Genomic DNA, 8,397 nt, shown 5'->3' on the forward strand with positions numbered 1-8,397 from the left:
TTTCGAACATTCGAAATGGGTTGTCATCTATCAAAGACTGCCCTATTTCCATCACCATCTGGACATCGAGATGGCAAACAACGACAACGAAGACGTCGTCTGTGGTCGGGACGTTTGCCATTCACCAATCGAAATATGGTAGGTCTAGTGAACATTGTTTTATTTGACTTTCTCATATTTTGTTACATTTTGTGGTACATGTAAAAAAAAAAAAAGCCAAATGAAAAATATCAGTTCTAGAGTTATGAACAATACATGTGATGGAAGTTTGTTGTTGGTTTCAAAATTTTCTCTCATTTTTCAGGTGAGACCGATTCATCTCATTCAAGATGAATCTGAAGGCATTATGACGTCATCATCTCAAGTGCCTCAACCACGCGCATCCCCCTCACGCGGCATGTCATCACCATCACCCGTGATCCCCGCGATCTTGGGCAGCACCGCCAAGCCTGCTGCGCATGTCTGTGAGTGGGTAGAGAGTGTGGATGCACGGATGGAGGAATCCTCCAGGGTCGGAGGATGTTCTTCCTTTGGAATCGATGGATGTGCCGGCACCGTTGAGAAGAAGTACTCCCAAAGGGATGTAGACGATGCCATTGAGCGAATCTTGACCCATGTTCCAACAGGTAAATGGTCATTTTCCAAAGAGATCAAACTTCCATGTATGGAAATCTTATCTGACAGATAAATTTATACGGTTTCGCTCATGTTGCTCAAACAATGGAGAAAAAGATATCTTAGTGTCTGATGAATATTTTCAAAGTAAAGAATTGTATAGTAACAATGTGTATGTCCCTCGCAAGAATTGGAGTATTTGATATTTGATTTGAACATTCTTTTGATTCCTTTGTTGTTGGCAGACGTGTTGACATTTGACCACTCAGGAAGCGGTGTCACCACTACTTACCGAGCAAACCCCATCCCCGACATCCCGGGTACCGTGGTCAGCGCTGTCGATGATGTACATCCACCTGTCGAGCCATTCTACCCTTCTCGCGTCAGGACAACTGGACCTCCACCCAAACCCAGAGTCCGATGGCGTTCTTTCCACTATCCAGAGAAGGTTGGAGATATGGCGATTAGCCATAGCCGTGCTTCCGTCCTTAGGGATGGAGGATGCCAGACGCAGATTGAGCATTCCAACGTGATGGAATTCACCGCCAACTCACTAGGACAGCCTCAGGAAGACAAAAAGGTATACGATGTCATTGCAGGTGATCCTTCCTTCAGACATGAAGTCAGTTGTCTTTGCTAAAATTTTTCGAATTAAAGTAAACCTATATGAAAACCAGCATGTCATACTTTGTGTGACCAAGTCTTTCCTTGTTCTCTTTGCTATTGTACAGGTGGAAAGATGGGCAACCAGGAGAAAATTCTTCTGAAACAAGATTGAAAAGGATGGAGTGTCGCCCTCAGCCGTCCCTGTATGAGAGTGAAAGATGAATGAGAGAGTTAAGAAAAAAGGATTCTGGGAGAGGGTACGAGAACAGCACTTGAGTCGATGATTAGCAGACCGGGAAAACTTGAAGGCACAGAACACTCCTGGTCTTGGATGGCGATGACAGTGTTGTGAGGCAGGATATTATAGGGTATAAGACGAGAGAGAGAATTGATCACACACGCGCTGTGAGAAAATAGAAGAAGAATAATTGAATGAAAAGGGAACAGGAACTAATTGAAGAGGGCCGACGGACAGAAGGGCAAGAGACCAAACAATCAGGAGAAAATGTTCGTGAGCTCCTCAGCTCTTTGAGAACACTGGTCTTGGATGGAGATGAGAGAACACTGGCATAGATGGTGATGCTCTAGTGCTATGAGGCAGGAGAACGTAGGGCCTAAGAACAGAAAGAGAATATGGATCGCAAACATGCAGTGAGAAGAAAGAAGGAATGCAATTTGAGGAAAAGGGAACAAGAATTTGAAGATGGCCTTAGGAAAGAACAAGAGCACAAAAAGTCATGGGAGAATTTTCCTGCAGTCCTCAGCTCTTTGAAGAACATCTGTCACGGGCATATGAAAGTAGACTAGAAAGCTGCAAAGTGGTTGGAAGATACAATAAACTTTAATCAAAATTTTTATGCAAGGATGATTCATACACTTTTGTTGTGTTCTCCCAAAAGTTGTGCACTAACTGCTGAAGTATGTACGATTTATATTTTGAAACCAAACTCTCCTTTCAATCCTCTTCCATCTCTCCCTCTCTCTCGTTCTATGTGTGTGTGTGTGTGTGTGTGTGTGTGTGTGTGTGTGCTTTACAAGTACGTGTAGTCATGTTTTTGTTTGTGTAGTTTAGGTGCGTGCAATTGAGTCGCTGTGTGTATCAGTTTACAAACATATATATTTCTAGAATAAATCATTTCCTGTGAAACTGATTACAAAGTTCATACGAAGATTGAGAAATACACACACACACACAAACACACACGCACAAGTACACCATTTTCTCTGTTTCTTTCTCTTTCTATCTCTCTCTCTCTCTCTCTCTTCAAACTCCTCCAACAATCTTATGACAACCCGTATACAAAGTCCCCGCACATTTATATTGTGCAATAACAAGCTATTGTCAAGGCAATTTCATTTACAAATTGTTGTCTTTATTAGAAAGATGTGATGCATTATTCTACTGATTTTAAAAAAAAAAAATGTCTATTTACAAAGACTCGCATTGCAACTATCACAAGATTCATTCCTACACCTGGAGGAATAAATGCTTCATTTCTTCGTTTTCTTTTCTCGATGGGTAGCTGACTGAAACTGACGAACATGGTTACACACACACACACAAACACACATACACACACACACACACACACACATACAAACGAAATCCAAACAAGTGCAGAAATGTTCAGTCTAATTGCAAAAAAAAAAACACATTAAAAATCATACAGCAGGATACAGATTGCTAGAGAGTACTAGCATGCATCATCTTCCATAAATCAATTTATCTTCGTCTTCTTCTATCACCGTATGACATCAATTAAGTCATGATTACTAAAAAAAAACCCCCACAATATTACTCTACCCGCAAATCTTACGCTCTGAAATACAAAACATTTTTCTCCCCCCCCCCCCAAAAAAAGAAGAAGATATATTTCATGCGGTTTTTCGAATTCCTCCAATTCGTTGCGCAATCTTTTGTAATACGTAAGTATAGGCCTATACACGTATGACTATTATCATTTTTTTACGAATATTGCTTATAGCACATGAAATTTCCCTGTCGATAGTAGTCGTTCAGGTGGTTACTAAGTGAATAAATCTCCATGCCAAGTTAGTTTTAATCTAAACATTGGCAATAGGCAAATCATCCCTATGATAAAGAATTTTCAGTTTAGGCGATGGGTAACTATATGTATTATAGTAAGTAAGGTAATTCAAGAAACGTAGATTTCAGTGGAGTAATGACACCAACAATTCATTGAACATACGAGAAATAAGATGTGAAAGTTTCACAAAGCACCCACGATTCGCAAAATGATATAATCTATACATATCGCATGTATGGTTGATGCGATCTCCGGTAAAAGTCTAGTGAAGGTCTCGATAAAAATTTGAAATTTATGTCAAAAATAAGACTCATCCACACGACATCTTTAACAAAGGTGACTTTCCTCAACTATAATTATGTCATCGCATACATTGGGATGATAGCATTTATATCGACATCTCTATTCAAAACTTTAGACGGTAATACTACTTTCATTTATCGATTTATTAATTGACTTATTGACTCATAGCATTTGTTGATTCATGTATTCATTTATTCATTCATTAGTAATCTTTTATCAGGGTTTCCCATTCACCAATAAGTAGTGGTCTTCCATTAGGCCCTGAATAATATTTATAAACATGCTTACATTAAATACCAAAACGTATAATACAGACGAAATTCAAATAGAAGTCCATAATGAAATCTCAGAGATTAATAACAAAGTAACGTTAGTATGCCAAAACATGAGCTCAACAAAATGGCGATAGAAAAAAACAGAGAAAAACATTAATCAAATTGCTACCATGTCCATAAATCATTTAAATATCACAGAATATGCACTACTTGACGTTTAACTGTATCTACAAATTACAACTCTGTTTACACCCAACAATCTTTTAAATGAACCGATGGCAGAAGTTGTTCTGATCGAATCATCTAGCATTCTCCCATTTAAATAAATTGCTTGATATTAAACTACACGAGAGGATAGGTACTTATCTAAAAGGAGATCTTTCATTTTACTTATTGTTTATTTATGTCATTACAAACATTCTTCAGTCTATGTTCGTATCTACACAATTCAAAACACTGACACATTTATTTCATCTTAATACCTATTGCTTACAATACTAGTACTTTATGGACCCTACTCTAATATACATGCATACCATGACAACGGTACTCAATGGCAACGAAAGTGGTTTGAGGCGCCTGATACGCTGTAGAGACTACGCGAAGTGCGAACTACGTCACAATCCCGAAATGTGCATTTCTGAGGTACTCTTCGAAGTCTCTAATGAAAAAAACAAAAGAACAGAAATTATTCAGTCTTGAAGAAAATAACAAAATAATGGCTCCAATATCTATTCGATATTCAGCATGAAGATTAGAAAAAATACAGATTTTGATAAACCCTATTTCAAAGGAAAAGGCAGAAACGAGCCTATCAGGCGTCATTGTTTCGTCACACAAGCGCGTAGTGCGCGTTTACATCTCGCGCTATAAATGGAGCACCGTTGCAATGTAAACATTAGTCTATCGATTTTCGTGCGACTTCTCATGCTGGACTTTCCTAGCGTGCTTATTGCCTTTCGGTAAAACTAACTTTATCGACTGTTTTATATTTCGAATATTCGAAATGGGTTGTCATCTATCAAAGACTGCCCTATTTCCATCACCATCTGGACATCGAGATGGCAAACAACAACGACGACGAAGACGTCGTCTGTGGTCGGGGCGTTTGCCATTCACCAATCGAAATATGGTAGGTCTAGTGAACATTGTTTTATTTGACTTTCTCATATTTTGTTACATTTTGTGGCACATGTAAAAAAAAAAAAAAGGCCAAATGAAAAATATCAGTTCTAGGGAAACAATAGATGTGATGGAAGTTTCTTTTTGGTTTCACTATTTTCTCTCATTTTTCAGGTGAGACCGATTCATCTCATTCAAGATGAATCTGAAGGCATTATGACGTCATCATCTCAAGTGCCTCAACCACGCGCATCCCCCTCACGCGGCATGTCATCACCATCACCCGTGATCCCCGCGATCTTGGGCAGCACCGCCAAGCCTGCTGCGCATGTCTGTGAGTGGGTAGAGAGTGTGGATGCACGGATGGAGGAATCCTCCAGGGTCGGAGGATGTTCTTCCTTTGGAATCGATGGATGTGCCGGCACCGTTGAGAAGAAGTACTCCCAAAGGGATGTAGACGATGCCATTGAGCGAATCTTGACCCATGTTCCAACAGGTAAATGGTCATTTTCCAAAGAGATCAAACTTCCATGTATGGAAATCTTATCTGACAGATAAATTGATACGGTTTCGCTCATGTTGCTCAAACAATGGAGAAAAAGATATCTTAGTGTCTGATGAATATTTTCAAAGTAAAGAATTGTATAGTAACAATGTGTATGTCCTTCGCAAGAATTGGAGTATTTGATATTTGATTTGAACATTCTTTTGATTCCTTTGTTGTTGGCAGACGTGTTGACATTTGACCACTCAGGAAGCGGTGTCACCACTACTTACCGAGCAAACCCCATCCCCGACATCCCGGGTACCGTGGTCAGCCCTGTCGATGATGTACATCCACCTGTCGAGCCATTCTACCCTTCTCGCGTCAGGACAACTGGACCTCCACCCAAACCCAGAGTCCGATGGCGTTCTTTCCACTGTCCAGAGAAGGTCGGAGATATGGCGAGTAGCCAGAGCCGTGCTTCCGTCATCAGAAATGGAGGATGCCAGACGCGGAATAAGCATTGCAACGTGATGAAATTCACCGCCAAACCACCAGGACAGACTCAGGAAGACAAAAAGGTGAGATGTGATTGTAGGTGATATTCCCTTCAGAGATATAAAATCACTTGTCTTAGCTGAAGACTTTCGTATTAAAGTATATCTCTGAAAACTAGCATGATATTGTGTGACCAAGTCTTTGCTTGTTCTCTTTACAGGAGGAACGATGGGCGACCAGGAGAAAATTCTTCTGAAACAAGATTCAGAAGGATGAAGTGTTGCCCTTTTAGCCGTCCCTGTGAGTAAAGAATGACGGAGAGAGTGGTGACAAACAAAATCGGCGAAGGGGAGACGAGACCAGCACTTTTATGATAATTAGCAGACTGTCAAAGCTTGAAGACACAGAACGCTGGTCTTGATTGGAGATGATGGTGCTATGAGGCAGAATAATGAATACTTAGGTCCTATAAGATCGATCAGAAACAGAATGGATCGCACACCCGCAGTGAGAAAAATGAAAGAAGAACAATTTGATGAAAAGGGAACAGAAATTTTAACTGATTGAAGATGACCAATGGAGAGACGGGGCAAGACAATGAAAAAAATCAGACGAGAATTTTCGTGCGCACTTCAGCTCCTTGAGGACACACTGGTCTTGAAGGGAGATGAGAGAACATTGGCTTGGATGGAGATTATAGCGCTGTGAGGCAGGATATTATAGGGTATAAGAGCAGACAGAAAATGGACCGAACACATACAGTGAGAAAGAAGAAATACAATTTGAGGAAAAGGGAAAAGAACTTCAAGATGACCTTAGGAGAGAAGGAGAAGAGAACAAATTAAGGTCATGCGAGAATTGTCGTGCAGTCCTCAGCTCTTCAAGGACAGTTTGTCACATCACGCAGATTAAAGTAGACTGGATTTGGATCGAAAGCTGCAAAGTGGTTTGGGATGCAATAAAACTAGATTCAAACATTTTTGTTCTGCTGTCACAAAGATCTTTCACGAGCTGCTGAACTATGAAGAATTCATACATGTATTCTGAAACCAAACTCTCCTTGCTACCCCCTCCATCTCTCTTTGATCTCTTAGATCTCTCTCCCTCTCTGCATGTTTGTATTTGTGTGCGTGTGTGTGTGTGTGCGTGCGTGTGTGCGTTTGTATGTGTGGGTGAAGTGTTTTCAAGTCCGTGTAGTCATTTTGTTGTTGTGAAGGTGTGAGTGATTGAGTCGCAGTGTGTGTCAGTTTACAAACATATACTTTCCTGCAATAAACCATGTCATGAAAAGCAAATAACAAATTTCATTTGGGGATTGAGAAATACACTCACAAATACACACTCAAACATGCACACATACACACGCACTAACATACCATTTTTCTCTATTTCTTTCACTCTCCACTCCTCCTCTTCCAACCTCTCCCAAATTAAGACAGCTCATATACAAAGTCGTCCTACATCAAATGTTGTGCAAAAAAAAAAGCTATTGTCATGGCAAGTTCATTTACAAATTGTTGTCTTTATTAGAAAGATGTGATGCATCATCTACTGATTTTATACAGAAAATGACTATTCACAATGACTCGCATTGCAACAATCACAAGAATCATTCCTACGCCGGGTGGAATAAATGCTTCAATTCTTATTATTTTCTTTTATCACTGATGAGTAGCTGACCAAAATTGATGTACATGGGTTACACATACACACAAACGAAAACCAAACACACACAGAAATGTTCAGTCTAATTGAAAAAAAAAAAAATCACCTGAAAACTTAAGACAGCAGGATACAGATTACATGAGAACAGGAGAAGGCATCATCTTCCATAAATCAATCAATGAAGTCATGGCAACTCAAAAAGACAATTGGTCACTAATAGTTTAACCTTTATGCTCTTCAATGTGATTTTCTTTTGCAACGCATGGTACAAGAATTCAGCCACTGGCTACGCTTGAAGACCATTCCATGTGCAATTGGCATCTCTGTTCCAAAATTGGAAAACATCAGCAGAATCTGCAGAAACAAGAACCCATTTTTATGTGTTTCTGCCAGCGTGAGCTCCATTTGGCATTAGTTATGTTCGTCACGGATGAACTAGCTGACAAGATCTTTTTTCCCCCTAAAGTTCAAAAGGACAGTGAGCTTTGTGAGCCTAATGTCAGCCCAGGTCCAAAAGCAAAGAAGACTTACACTGTAACTGCTGTCAAGCAGCTTATCAATATTATCACGCAACAACCTGTAAATTTCCTACTGCAATGTACAGTAGTTAAAAAACAACAACACACATACACAATCAGAACCCCTAGTAACAATCTAGTGTCACTCAACCAAGACTGCAAACACACAAAAGTATCTTTAAAACGAGGCCAAAAGTAGAAGTTACAAATGAGGACATACTATCACTTCATTTCACACTTCAGCCTGAGATCAATACTGAAAG

The sequence above is a fragment of the Diadema antillarum genome, unplaced genomic scaffold (assembly GCF_040938485.1).
Source record: "Diadema antillarum isolate AM-2024a unplaced genomic scaffold, OU_Dant_1.0 seq00001597_RagTag, whole genome shotgun sequence".
In the NCBI taxonomy this organism is placed as follows: Eukaryota; Metazoa; Echinodermata; class Echinoidea; order Diadematoida; family Diadematidae; genus Diadema; species Diadema antillarum.